The 14,877-nt window shown below is 48.9% G+C and overlaps 1 protein-coding gene across 1 annotated transcript in view; it reads right to left on the minus strand.

Annotated features, from left to right (window-relative positions):
* Nucleotides 1–14,877, minus strand: part of LOC144157638 (lithocholate 6-beta-hydroxylase-like) — a 121,484-nt gene that overhangs the window by 44,113 nt on the left and 62,494 nt on the right. The gene's annotated exons all lie outside the window — the stretch shown is intronic.

Here is a 14,877-nt window from a genome sequence, read left to right on the forward strand (position 1 = left end):
TTTGTACTGAGGTGCGCGGCAATAACCGATGATTATAAAACCTGTTTTCATGGTAGTTAAAACCTGTAATTATACAAAGTCGGTGACAAAAAATCACGCTAAAATTTTTACGAAGCCTAGCGTTTCTGTCGCAAACACATCAACCTGCTTTTATCTATAATTTTGTCTTGCATCCCTTGCTTTAGTACCAGCCTTCAAGAAAGTTTTGCTTGGTAAACATTTCACGAACTTGTATCCGTGCGCTGTTATTTCAGCTCAACAAATATAACAATTCCGTTGCAAAAACGACTGCGTACGCATCGCTGCTCATGAAAATGGAGTAGTTATGGGTTAATGAGAAGTAAAATAATAAAACCAATAGGTTCCTCTGTACCTATGGCATTGTGAGCTATTCTTAGTCAAGAAGACCTTTGGCGGGCGCTGTCAGGCGGGTCCTTTTAAAAAGCTTAAGCTGTATTCCCACTGAGCATGACTTGGAGAAAGGTATAATGAATTACTTGTTATTTTTTATTTTATGCCCTACTGTAGGAGCTGAAGATAATTGCCTTAACAATGAGGCATATATATATATATATATATATATATATATATATATATATATATATATATATATATATATATATATATATATATTGTAACAGAGATAGTGGCCGTTAGCAGGCGCCCCAGTGTGGCCAAAGGGGTGTGTGCTCAACTGAGACCGAGGCTGACTGTCAGGTGGCGTCAATCCCCCAACTGGGTCTATGTGCAAGGCTGAGTCATCGGAGCAGCCCCATCGAGTACGATCTTGCTGAGAGACCTGCGCGTGGACTCCCGAGCTAGCTTGGCCTCTGGTACAACCAGCCCCCGTTACCACGCTCTAGCCGTTTGCGAATAAACCCCATTATATTTTGGTGGAGGTCGTAGTCTTTGCACGGTCCCCGGCCTGGAACTACGAAGCAAGCGAGTGCTCCCTCCCGTCTCCCGAGGAATCGAGCACGACATGACCCCGCCGCAGCCTGCGCCCGTCATCTGCTCCGGGTCACTGCGTCAGCGCGACCCCCCCCAGTTTCACCGGCAGTGACGACATCGATGCGGAAGATTGGCTCTCAACATTCGAAAGGGTGAGCACCCACAATCGCTGGCATGACGTTGCCAAACTCAACAACGTCCCTTTCTCCCTCGACAAATTAGCTGAATCATGGTTTCATAACAATGAACCGAAGATGCAGACTTGGTCGGCCTTTAAGACGAGGTTCCTGGCAGCGTTTGGTCGCCCCGCTCTACGCAAGCTAAACGCCGAACAACGTCTGCGCGTCCGAGCCCAACAGGACAATGAAAGTTACACCAGCTACATCGAGGACATTGTAGACCTTTGCAAGCGCGTTGACCCTGCGATGCCGGAGAGCGAGAAGGTCAGACACGTTCTCAAAGGGATAGAAGAGTTCGCCTTTCAGATGTTGCTAAACAAGAACCCACAGACTGTGGACGAAATCACTACATGGTGCCTGAGCTACGATGAACTGCGCAAGCAGCGTGTCGTTACTCGCCAGCGTACATCGCCCCATGAAGAGTGCTCACGGGGATGCCTTTCCCCTCTCACGATGCCGCATGACCTTTCTTCTCTTCTGCCGCACATCGAGGAGTTCGTGCGCGCAGAAATTGCTCGACAGCTGGCTCTGCTTCCCAGTGTTCATGAGCGTCTGCCTTCGCCTTCACTGCCTTCGACTGTACGCCGCGTAATCCGGGAGCAAGTCGCCGAGGCGCTTCCTCCAGTTCGCCAACCTACACTTGTGCCGGCCCCCGTGGTAGCGACCGTCGCGCCACCCGTGGCGCCCCCGTTCGAACCGCAAGTGACAGTGCCCCTCGAACAACCAGTGGCAGCGCCCATCGCACCACCAGTGACGATGGCGGTGCCCCCCGCCATTCCTGGAGCGCTCCCCTTCAGTTACGCCTCAGTAGTCCGGCAACTGCAGCCCGGTGCTTTCCAAGCGTACCAGTATGTGAGAGACCCGCGCGCGACGCCTTATCCTCGGCTACCACCTGAACCGCTGAACCCCTGGCGCACATCTGACAACCGCCCTATCTGTTACGCGTGCTGCATGCCCGGACACGTCGCTCGGTTGTGCCGTCGGCGGCCACCGCCTGCTAGCGACGTCCATCGAGTGCCTCCTTATGGACCGCAACCGTACTACACCCATGGAGACTTGGGTCAGGCACCGAATTCGTCCTCTGCCGACCGTCCGCCCTTTTCCAGCCGTCGCTCCTTTTCTCCGCGTCGCCGTTCGCCGTCTCCCATGCGTCCCCGCCAGAATCCGACCGCTGAGGGAAACTAACGGCTGCAGTTCCCGAGGCAAGAACTGCAGCCCCGTCGAAATTCCGAAGCCCTCCTCTCTCACCCGCCAATGTTATAGACGTGACTGTTGAAGGTGTCGCCGCCCTCGCGCTTATTGACACTGGTGCCGCTGTGTCTGTGTTGAATGAACGTCTACGCCGCTCATTACGTAAAGTTACGACGTAATTAAAGTGTCGGCCGCTGTGTCTGTGTTGAATGAACGTCTACGCCGCTCATTACGTAAAGTTACGACGCCTCTCTCTGACCTTACCCTTCGGACTGCGAGCGCGCAAGAGATTAAACCGTTGGCCATGTGTACCGCTCGGGTTCTCATCCAAGACGTCACCTACGTCATCGAATTCATTGTTCTCCCATCATGTTCCCACGACATAATCCTCGGCTGGGACTTCCTATCCCGACATCATGCCATAATCGATTGCGCCCGTTTGCAAGTTGAACTTCTACCGTTCTACGAGCCGCCGTCGAACGAGCTGTTGACCAAGTTAACTGTTTCCGAAGATACGGACATTCCCCCGAGATCTTCCCTCATAGTGCCCGTTTTGTGCAATGTGGACGACACGACTGTGGTTTTCACGCCGTCCAGGTCCTTCCTCTCGCGCAAATGTCTGCCTTTACCATCTGCTGTCATCGACGTCCAGTCCGGTTGCAGCTTAATCGTCATCTGTAACCCATCTTCCTGCCCGACTACCTTGTTCCATGGGGAATGTATAGGGTGTGTGGAAGCCGTTGACCCTTCTCACGTGAACGCTGTGCCCGACGAACCATCGCTGCTCACTGTTGGCACACATAGTCCTGTGGGTGCGTCAAGCTCGGATGCGTTCCTGCAGTCCGTCGACAAGGGCCTTAGCCTTGAACAACGTGACAAGCTCATCGCCCTCCTTCAGTGTTTTCGCGACTCCTCTGATTGCGTACAAACCACCCTGGGACGCACGTCGGCAGTTTTACATGAAATAGACACCGGCTCCCACGCCCCACTGCGGCAGAGACCATATCGCGTGTCACCTACGGAGCGCCGCGTGATCGACGAGCAAGTGTCCGATATGCTTACCCGTAATGTCATCCGACCCTCTACCAGCCCGTGGGCCTCTCCTGTTGTTCTGGTCACAAAAAAGGACGGGTCGATCCGGTTCTGCGTGGATTATCGCCGCCTCAATAAGATTACGCGCAAGGACGTTTATCCGGTGCCCCGTATCGACGACGCTCTTGACTGCCTCCAGGGTGCCGAGTTTTTCTCCTCCTTGGACCTGCGGTCGGGTTACTGGCAAGTGCCCATGGCTGATGCCGACCGCTCCAAAACAGCGTTCGTTACACCTGACGGTCTTTACGAATTTAACGTGATGCCGTTCGGGCTTTGTAATGCGCCAGCCACTTTCGAACGAATGATGGACAACGTTTTACGGGGCCTTAAGTGGAAAACCTGTCTTTGTTATTTGGATGACATTGTTGTGTTTTCATCGGATTTTGACACGCACCTTGAGCGCCTTAAGCAAGTGTTGACTTCCCTCACGTCAGCCGGCTTGCAACTGAATCTGAAGAAGTGCCGCTTTGCTGCTCGAGAGCTAACAATTTTGGGCCATGTTGTGTCCAAAGAGGGCATCCTTCCAGATCCGGGCAAGCTTCGTGCCGTGGCAGAGTTTCCCAAACCAGCCACTCTGAAAGACCTCCGAAGCTTTATCGGCTTATGCTCCTATTTTCGCCGATTCATCCGAAACTATGCAACCATCATCGCCCCTTTAACGCAGCTCCTCAGCGGACACAACGAACGTCTCCAGTGGTCGCCTGCTTGTGACAACTCATTTGTGACCATGCGGCGCCTGCTTACGACGCCCCCAATACTGCGCCATTTTGACCCGCTTGCACCTACTGAAGAGCACACTGACGCGAGTGGTGTCGGTCTTGGCGCCGTGCTCGCCCAGCGGAAAGCTGGCTTCCATGAATACGTCGTCGCATACGCCAGCCGCACTCTGACGAAGGCGGAACGGAATTATTCCGTAACAGAGAAAGAATGTTTGGCGATCGTTTGGGCAATCAACAAGTTTCGCCCTTACCTCTACGGTCGTCCATTCAACGTCGTTACGGACCACCACGCCCTCTGCTGGCTGTCTTCACTCAAAGACCCTTCTGGCAGACTCGGTCGTTGGGCTCTTCGCCTGCAGGAGCACGACATTCGCGTCGTATACCGGTCCGGACGCAGACACACGGATGCTGATGCCCTGTCCAGATCACCCGTGGGGTCGGACGATCACAGTTCATCTATGCCAGATGGTACCGTGGCATCTCTAGACTCCGTTGACATGGCTGCGGAACAGCGTAAAGATCCGTGGATCGCCTCTGTCCGTCAATATTTGTCCAGTCCGTCAACAGTTGCCGCCTCTCGGTCGCTGCGCCGCCAGGCTTCGCACTGTGCCCTTCGGGACGACCTTCTTTACCGCCGGAACTATTCATCTGAGGGCCGGAAGTGGTTACTCGTCGTCCCTGGCCATCTGCGCTCTGATTTCTGCTCCCACTACCACGCTGACGCAACGTGCGCGCACGCTGGGGTGCTCAGAACGTACCAGCGCTTGCGTTTGCGCTATTACTGGCGTGGAATGTACACGTTTCTAACCAAGTACGTTCGCTCGTGTACAGATTGCCAGCGTCGCAAGTGTCCCCCTCAACACCAAACCGGCCCGCTGCAGCCGCTACCATGTCCGGCTCGCCCTTTCGACCGTGTCGGCATCGACATATATGGTCCGCTCCCCACCACGACTGCAGGCAACCGATGGATTATCGTCGCGGTTGACCACCTCACGAGGTATGCAGAAACAGCCGCACTACACGCTGTTACCGCCAGCGACGTTGCATCGTTCCTCCTTCAACGTTTTATACTTCGCCATGGAGCGCCGAGAGAATTGTTGAGTGACAGGGGACGCGTCTTCTTGTCAGACGTTGTGGAGGCCCTGCTGACCGAATGCCGAGTCGTTCATAGAAAGAGCTCCTCCTATCACCCGCAAACTAACGGACTGACTGAGCGCTTCAACCGTAAATTAGGCGACATGATTTCGCTGTACGTTTCTCCCGACCATTCCAACTGGGATTTAGTTCTGCCTTTCGTCACTTACGCCTACAATACGGCGACGCAGACAACTACGGGCTTCTCGCCGTTCTTTTTATTATACGGACGTGAGCCATCATGTACATTGGACACTATCCTTCCATACCACCCGGATGCGTCCGAGTCTGCACCCGTCTCGGAAATCGCTAAGCAAGCAGAAGAGTGCCGCCAACTGGCGAGATCATTCACAACTGCAGACCAAGGTCGCCAGAAGGCTCGCCACGACGCTTCCAGCGGCGCTCCTACATACGCTGCTGGTTCACTAGTTTGGCTTTGGACACCGTCCAATACCCCCGGCCTTTCGAGCAAACTACAAGCTAAATACGCGGGACCCTACCGAGTCATCGAGCGAACTTCACCCGTGAATTACGTCGTTGAGCCGGTCACTCTTCCTACAGATCGTCGTCGCCGTGGCCGCGAGACTGTTCACATTCAGCGCCTTAAGCCGTATTACGACCCGCTCGTCCTCACCTCGCCTTGAGTCGCCAAGGATGGCTCCTTTTTTTCCCGGGGGGTAATTGTAACAGAGATAGTGGCCGTTAGCAGGCGCCCCAGTGTGGCCAAAGGGGTGTGTGCTCAACTGAGACCGAGGCTGACTGTCAGGTGGCGTCAATCCCCCAACTGGGTCTATGTGCAAGGCTCAGTCATCGGAGCAGCCCCATCGAGAACGATCTTGCTGAGAGACCTGCGCGTGGACTCCCGACCTAGCTTGGCCTTTGGTACAACCAGCCCCCGTTACCACGCTCTAGCCGTTTGCTAATAAACCCCATTATAATATATATATATATATATATATATATATATATATATATATATATATATATATATATATATATATATATATATATATATATATATATATATATATATATATATATATATATATCTGAACAGAAAAAATTTGGTACAAGGTAAAAGCACGATTGTTGGCAACGTTTAAGCAAAGAGAATTTCTTTCGCCAGGCCCTGACGACAGCAAGTGTTTTTGCTGAAACGTCAACAATCGTGGTTTTACCTTGTTCGAAGTTTTTCTTTTCTTGTGTTCTCTACCATCTTCAAAGTTCTACTGCTCCCTATATATATATATATATATATATATATATATATATATATATATAATTTAGAAGTGAGGGGCTCGTTAGGAAATACAGAAAGAAATGCCGGCAGTCTACAACGCCAAACAAGGCATAGGGGAACGGTGAAACTATTTTTTACCGTTAGTGAGGTTACATTATTTTTTAATAATTGCATGAGAAAGAAAGAAAGAAAAACACGCGCCCAGAGTGGGGCCCAAACCCACGCCTTTCGATGAGATCTCGAATGCCTTACCAATTCGGCTATCTGGGCGACTGTGTTCTCCTTCACTTTCTGGGGTATTTATATTTACTACAACTGTATCTGACGCTTGAGGGTGGTAGCCAGCGCCACTCAGACTACACGGGGAGAAGGGGACCTTCTTTTCAACCCCCGGGGCGTGACGCGAACGTCTACAGCCTGTCATAAGCGGGTAACTGGCGGGAAACCCTCTTATGCTACCTTGGCATCAAGGCTGCCAGAACCGAGGCCCTCGCTAAGCTTTCGCACGATAATAGGGTTTGGAAATGAGGGGCTCGTTAGGAGGGGCTCATTAGTCTGAGCGGCGCTGGCTACCACCCTCAAGCGTCAGGTACAGTTGTAGTTGATGTAAATACCCCAGAAAGTGAAGGAGAACACAGTCGCCCAGATAGCCGAATTGGTAAGGCATTCGAGATCTAATCGAAAGGCGTGGGCTCGGTCCCCACTCTGGGCGCGTGTTTTTCTTTCTTTCTTTGTCATGTAATTAATAAAAAATAATGTAACAACAGTAACGGTAAAAAATAGTTTAACCATTCCCCTATGCCTTCTTTGGCGTTGTAGATTGCCGGCATTTCTTTCTGTATTTCCGAACGAGCCCCTCATTTCCAAACCCTATTATCGTGCGAAAGCTTAGCGAGGGCCTCGATTCTGGCAGCCTTGATGCTAAGGTAGCATAAGAGGGTTTCCCGCCAGTTACCCGGTTATGACAGGCTGTAGACGTTCGCGTCACGCCCCGGAGGTTGAAAAGAAGGTCCCCTTCTCCCCGTGTAGTATGAGTGGCGCTGGCTACCACCTTCAAGCGTCAGATACAGTTGTAGTAAATATAAATACCCCAGAAAGTGAAGGAGAACACAGTCGCCCAGATAGCCGAATTGGTAAGGCATTCGAGATCTAAACGAAAGGCGTGGGTTCGGTCCCCACTCTGGGCGCTTGTTTTTCTATCTTTCTTTCTCATGTAGTTAATAAAAAAATTGTGTAACGTCCCTAACGGTAAAAATAGTTTCACCGTTCCCCTACGCCTTCTTTGGCGTTGTAGACTGCCGGCATTTCTTTCTGTATTTCCTAACGAGCCCCTCATTTCCAAACCCTATTATCGTGCGAAAGCTTAGCGAGGGCCTCGGTTCTGGCAGCCTTGATGCCGAGGTAGCATAAGAGGGTTTCCCGCCAGTTACCCGCTTAAGACAGACTGTAGACGTTCGCGCCACGCCCCGGGGGTTGAAAAGAAGGTCCCCTTCTCCCCGTGTAGTCTGAGTGGCGCTGGCTACCACCCTCAAGCGTCAGATACTGTTGTAGTAAATATAAATACCCCAGAAAGTGAAGGAGAACACAGTCGCCCAGATAGCCGAATTGGTAAGGCATTCGAGATCTAATCGAAAGGCGTGGGTTCGGTCCCCACTCTGGGCGCGTGTTTTTCTTCCTTTCTTTCTCATGTAATTATTAAAAAATAATGTAACGTCAGTAACGGTAAAACATAGTTTAACCATTGCCCTATGCCTTCTTTGGCGTTGTAGACTGCCGGCATTTCTTTCTGTATATATATATATATATATATGTCTGAAAAGATAAAAACTCACACAGAGCGCGAAAAAACATAAGGTTAATAGAAACAGAGACAAAGGAGAAAGACGTAGAAAATAAAAATATGTTTACTGACGTTTCAGGGAGAGGACTCCCTTTCTTCAGAGTACAAAATAAGTTCGTTTCAGAGTTATATATATACAGAAAATGAAGCAAGGGTGAGGGCAAGGTAAGAGGAGGGAGAATTTGTACAAATGGATCATGGTTGGTTGGTAGCAAAAGAATGAAGAGAGATGGCTCTTTCTTCATTCTTTTGCTACTCACCAACCATGATCCATTTGTACAAATTCCCCCTCCTCTTACCTTGCCCACGCCCTTGCTACATTTGCTGTATATATATAACTCTGAAACGAAGTCATTTTGTACTCTGAAGAAAAGGAGTCCTCTCCCTGAAACGTCAGTAAACTTATTTCTATTTTCTACGTCTTTCTCGATTGTCTCTGGTTCTACTAACTTTATATATATATATATATATATATATATATATATATATACAAGAGAAGAAAAACTTCGAACAAGGTAAAAGCACGATTGTGGCGCCTCCGTTTCAACAAAGAGAACTTGCTTTCTTCAGGGCCTGAGGAAAGCAAGTTCTCTTTGCTGAAACGTAGGCCACAATCGTGCTTTTACCTTGTTCGAAGTTTTTCTTCTCTTGTGTTCTCTACCATCTTCAAAGTTCTACTACTCCGTATATATATATATATATATATATATATATATATATATATATATATATATATATATATATTCTTACTTTCTTCAGAGTACAGAATAAGTTGGTTCCAGGGTTATAGATATATACAGAAAATTCAGCAAGGGTGAGGGCAGGTCAAGGGAAGGGAGAGTATGTACAATGGTATCATTGTTGGTGGGCAGCAAAAAAATGAGAGAAGTGGAAGAGGAGCCGAGGAAAAAAATTATTAAAAAAAGATAACAAGAACGCACAGTCACGCGCGGTACGAACATGAGAAAACAGAGCCAAACAAGAAAAGAAACAGCGAGAAAAAAATAACAAGGCAATGCCCTTCCTCCCCCTTGGCAACATGGGTGAAAGAGGGGTCAAAAGAAGATATGCCCATGCACGTGTTTGACATCCGCGAAAAAATCAGTCAAGCGGAACGAAGAAGGTCCAGAGAAGATATGCCTATGCACACAAAGGGCAAACATCTGCCCTTACACACCCGTTCTAAGAATCAGGGTCAGGTGACTGAAACATGAGACACTTCGTTTCTATTGGTGGGAGGCAAGGGTCGCGCCCAAAAGCAGTAGGACCCGCAGTTTCGACAGGAAATGAGTGTACATTGCAAAACAAATAAAGATAAAAAAGCGAATGTCAAACAAGTCATGAAAAGAAAGAAAACAGAAGGCAGGTTCCCGCGTATGATACGGCACCCGGCGGTATGCATCTGGCCGGCGCATGGTATCAGTTCCGGGAACACCAAGGCGGTCAGCAAGGAATATTAGAAAACAGCTACACAAAAAAGAAAGGGGAGATGAAAGCAATCAAACACGCTCACGTGCACAAATTGATTACAAGGTGAGAGTGTCAAAGCTAACCATGGTACTGCAGCCTTCTACCCAGAACATAATGTCCAGGCTTGCTTGTCAAATTTGCTTTAGTGAAGCCTTTGTGCTAAAAAACGCGGTGCTAGCACGCAACTATAACCATCTACGGGGGGTCGCCAAATGAATATTATCGAGGGAAAGAAATGAACAGGCGTTAACACCAGCCTAAGAAATGCAGCCGAAATTTTAATCGGAGGAAAGACACGTCAATTTCCCATAACTTTCTTTTATTCCAAACGACGCTGACTTAAACTTATTAATGAGGTAGGACTCACGAACCTCGCGATCGTGATGCGTTTTAAAACTAGATTCAAGAATTGTGGCCTTCAGTTGTTCAAAAGAATGACTAGGAGTGTTAACATGCTTTGATAGAGGCAAAGAAGGGCAGGTTTTTGCATGAGAGCGGTGATTGTTAAACCTCAAACGAAAGGGTGTTTCAGTCTGGCCGATGTATTGTTTGCGGCAGAGGGTGCATTCCAGCAGGTTTACGACGTTCGCGGAATCACAGTTAATGTTCCCTTTTACATTACCATAATAGTTTGGAGTTGTGCTGGCGGCATGCTGTGTGGTGGTCGTTTGTGGGCATACCTTAAGCCGTGGTTTGTTACAGGTCATGCAACCAGTAGTCTGTGGTCGGCTGATGCTGGGTTTGTTGAGAACGTCACCCAAATTTTTGCTGCGTCCATAAAAAACGCGTGGCGGTTCGGGAAATATTCTTTTTAGGCGTTCACTTTGAGCAAGGATATTGTGATGTTTCCTTAGTATGGATGCCACTTTCGGAAATGAGGCCGAATGGGTCAAAACGAGGTTTGTTTGGGGATTGGGTTTTGGAGCTTTTTTACGGAGAATGTCGGTGCGGATCAACTGGTTAGTTCGTGTAATCGCGTCATCGATCAACTGCTCTGGGTATTTCTGATTCAATAGCGTGGTTTTAAGTTCTCTGTAGTGAGAATCAAAACCCGCCTGGCTTGTGCGCATTCGCCTAAAACGGTGGGATTGGCTGTAAGGTATTGCAGTCTTGCAGTTCCTGACATGGCTGCTGTAGAAGTGCAAACCTGCCATTCTTTGCCTCTATCAAAGCTTATTAACACTCCTGGCCATTCTTTTGAACAACTGAAGGCCACAATTCTTGAATCTAGTTTTAAAACGCACCACAATGGCGAGGTTTGTGGGTCCTACCTCATTTATAAGTTTAAGTCAGCGTCGTTCGGAATAAATAAAAGTTATGGGAACTTGAAGTGTCTTTCCTCCGATTAAAATTTCGGCTGCATTTCTCAGGATAGTGTTACGCCTGTTCATTTCTTTCCCTGGATAATATTCAGTTGGCGACCCCCCGTAGAAGGTTATAGTTTCGTGCTAGCACCGTGTTTTTTAGCCCAATGGCGTCACTAAAGCAAATTTGACAAGCATGTCTGGACATTACGTTCTGGATAGAAGGCTGCGGTAGCTTTGACACTCTCACCTTGTAATCAATTTGTGCACGTGAGCGTGTTTGATTGCTTTCATCTCCCCTTTCTTTTTTGTATTGCTGTTTTCTAATAATCCTTGCTGACCGCCTCGGCGTTCCCGGAACTGATACCATGCGCCGGCCAGATGCATACCGCCCGGTGCCGCGTTATACGCGGGCACCTGCCTTCTGTTTTCTTTCTTTTCATGACTTGTTTGACATTCGCTTTTTTATTTTGTATTTTTTTCCAATGTACACTCATTTCCTGTCGAAACTCCCTGCCCTACTGCTATTAGGCGCGACCCTTGCCTCCAACCAAAAGAAACCAAGTGTCTCATGTTTGAATCACCTGACCCTGATTCTTAGAACGGGTGTATATGGGCAGGTGTTCGCCCTTTGTGTGCATGGGCATAACTTCTCTGGACCTTCTTCGTTCCGCGTGACTGATTTTTTCGCCGATGTCAAACACGTGCATAGGCAAATGTTGTTTTGACCCCTCTTTCACCCCGGTGGCCACGGGGGAGGAAGGGCATTACCTTGTTATTTTTTTCTGGTTGTTCCGTTTCTTTTTTGGCTCTGTTTTCTCATGTTCGTACCGCGCGTGACTGTGGGTTCTTGTTATCCTTTTTATTATTTTCTTCCTCATCTCCCTCTTCCACTTCTCTCATTTTTTTTTCTTCCCACCAACCATGATCCCATTGTAAATACTCTCCCTTCTCTTAACCTTCCCTCGCCCTTGATGAATTTTTTGTACATATATAACCCTGAAACCAACTTATTCTGTACTCTGAAGAAAGGAAGTCCTCTTCCTGAAACGTCAGTAAACTTTAATTTTCATTTGTAATGTCTGTCACGTATGTCTCTGTCTGTACTTACCTTATATATATATATATATATATATATATATATATATATATATATATATATATATATTTGTATATATATATGTATACATATATATAGCGAATCAGAAATGGGAAATCAGGGGCTCGGTAAATGAACACAGAATAAAGGTAGGCAGCCAAGAAAACCTCGGAAAGCAAAGGGGGGAATGCGGTAGGTCATAGAAACAGATGAATGTTTTTGAGTTATAAAGAAAGTGGTGACAAAATGCCCTCCAGGTGGGATCCGAACCTACGACCTCTAGAATACAGGTCTTGTGCGTAGCTCATACTTGGTTCGAGAACCATGGGAACTCTTTGTCCAACTGGACTAAATTCAAAAGCGAGTTTCTTAATATCTTTACTACCGTGGCGGAAAACGAACGAGCTGCGCTTTGCTTGAAACTCGAACGCAGCACCCCAAACGAAGGTCATGATCTTCGTCGAGTAGATGAAGCGACTTTTTCGCCGTGCAGACCAAGAAAGACGGAGGAAAATACGGTATTGTTTCTGATGAGAGCGGTAAAGCAAAAGCGCTTCGCGTAACTTGTTAGTGACCCCACCAAGACTGTGTGAAGTCGCGTCTGAGGCTGCCGCGATGGAGAAGACGCTCGATATTCGAACGAGGCATTGCGACCGTCCAGTCCATGCGCTGGTTTTGAAGGCGAGCGGAGCTGGGGCTATTAGCTCTGGTACACTGTGCGACACCATCCGTGCCGTAGTCAGGGAGGAGTTGCGGAAATGTTTCCCCACGACGATGCAGCCCCCAAGGCCCCTTCCTCACCTATACAATCAGAGAGGAAGTTTAACACGCACTGGGAACTTCTACGCCGTCGGAAGCACCCCGTGAGCCACAAGGTATGGGCTATTCCGAAGCTGTTCGTCGACCTCGGTCAGCTCCAACTCGTCGTTAGAAAGCCCCGCTGTACCGCCGTCCACTATAGCCCGCCCGACCCCCTGTAGTTCAACACCAGACTCCGAGGAAGACGGACGTATGGTTACCCCTCTATTATCGTCCGCTTCGCTACCACTGCGGAGAGGCCGACCACATCTACCGTCGCTGGCCCTACAAGAGGCTCGGTTTGCGAGGGTTCTCCGTCGACGCACCACGTCCCCTACTCGGCCAGCGTGCTATTGACATCGAAGAATACCTGTCTAACACCAGCCGAGGTCCAGCAGGCTTCATCCGTTTACCGTTATTGCATTTTTATTGGGTCTCACGTAGCGACGTAAGAGAGAAGAAGAAGAGGACATGATTCGGGGACTCTATGGACAGAAAGAAGACGAGGAAGACAATGAACGTTAGGACGCCATGATCATGTTAGGCTGCAATTCAGTCTAATGTAAAACAGTTATTCTATCTTTATGACGGCTTCTGGCTTCTTTCTTCATCATCTGGTGCCTGTAAACCCGAGAACGGAGTTAGATCCATCAAGCTGACGGATCAGAGGCCAAGAACAGTGAAAGCGGTATTGACGTGAACAAAGCGAACGAGGCTTCGGTAAAGTCCGCAGCATGGAGAAGCTGAAAATGAAGAGAACGACTCGTGGCCTACAGAACACACGGCTGATCAATGAAGCGAAATCTCTCTTGGATACGGCTGATTTGGTGACTTTGGATGCGCTCATAGAAAGGTTGCAGTCCAACAATGACGAACTGGGCAAGCTGAACGTCGAGCTGGAGGGAGCCATACGGGAAGAAGAGTTCGCTGCAGAGTGCGTTGCCGAGCTGACACACGAACACGCCGCCAAGGGCATGCTGGGCTAGTTAAAGGCAAAGGAGAGATCCCTCCGGACTGGTCAAAACCTGCCGAGATCGACAACCCCAGCCTCTGTGGTGGATCCTCAGAGTGAGAAGTGTCACCGCCATGGAAGCTCCGTGAAGCTCCCGACGCTGCAGCTCCAAAGATTCAACGGCGAGTTTTGCCAGTGGCTGAGCTTTTGGACACAGTTTAAGTCTGCCGTACACGAGAACCCCAGCCTGAACAACGGAGAGAAGTTTCAGCACCTTCGGTCACTGCTGGGTGGGCAAGCTGCGGCATCCATTGCCGGTCTGCAACGGACAGAAGACTAATATCCAGCCGCCCTAGAAATTCTTTCGGGGCGCTTCGGTGACACCCGACGCATTGTGAAGCATTGTGCAGGGGCATTTGGCGCATCTTCGATCGCTTCCTTCGGTGGAGTCATCGAAGGATGTCGGTGGACTACGGCGGACTACGGCGATCACGTGCAGTGGCATGTGCGTGGACTTGCGGCTCTGAAGATTTCTTCTTCCACGTACTCTAGCATGATGACTGATGTGCTACTGAGGGCCTTGCCATCAGACATCGTAGTTGCTTATCACCGCCAGATAGCGCACTGTTTGCACCGGTCAAGCCTGAGGGACGGAGAGTCCTTCGTCGGTGAAGCAACTGCGTCAGCGGCGTCCTTTGACGGTGAGCTTGAAAGGCTCTTGTCCCACCTCAAGATTGAAGTACAGAGTAGAAAAAGGAATATGATCGGCATTAGAGAAAACCAAGCTGACAGCGAGTCAGTTTAAGGATAGGAAAATCTGCGCATGCTTCCGAATGCAGCTGTTCTAATTTTCAGCTCCTCGAATGAGTTCCGTTGTCTATTCTGTCATTCCGATAGGCATTTTACAG

The sequence above is a fragment of the Haemaphysalis longicornis genome, unplaced genomic scaffold (assembly GCF_048455015.1).
Source record: "Haemaphysalis longicornis isolate Haplotype H1 unplaced genomic scaffold, Haemaphysalis longicornis Haplotype H1 scaffold_10, whole genome shotgun sequence".
Taxonomy (NCBI): domain Eukaryota; kingdom Metazoa; phylum Arthropoda; class Arachnida; order Ixodida; family Ixodidae; genus Haemaphysalis; species Haemaphysalis longicornis.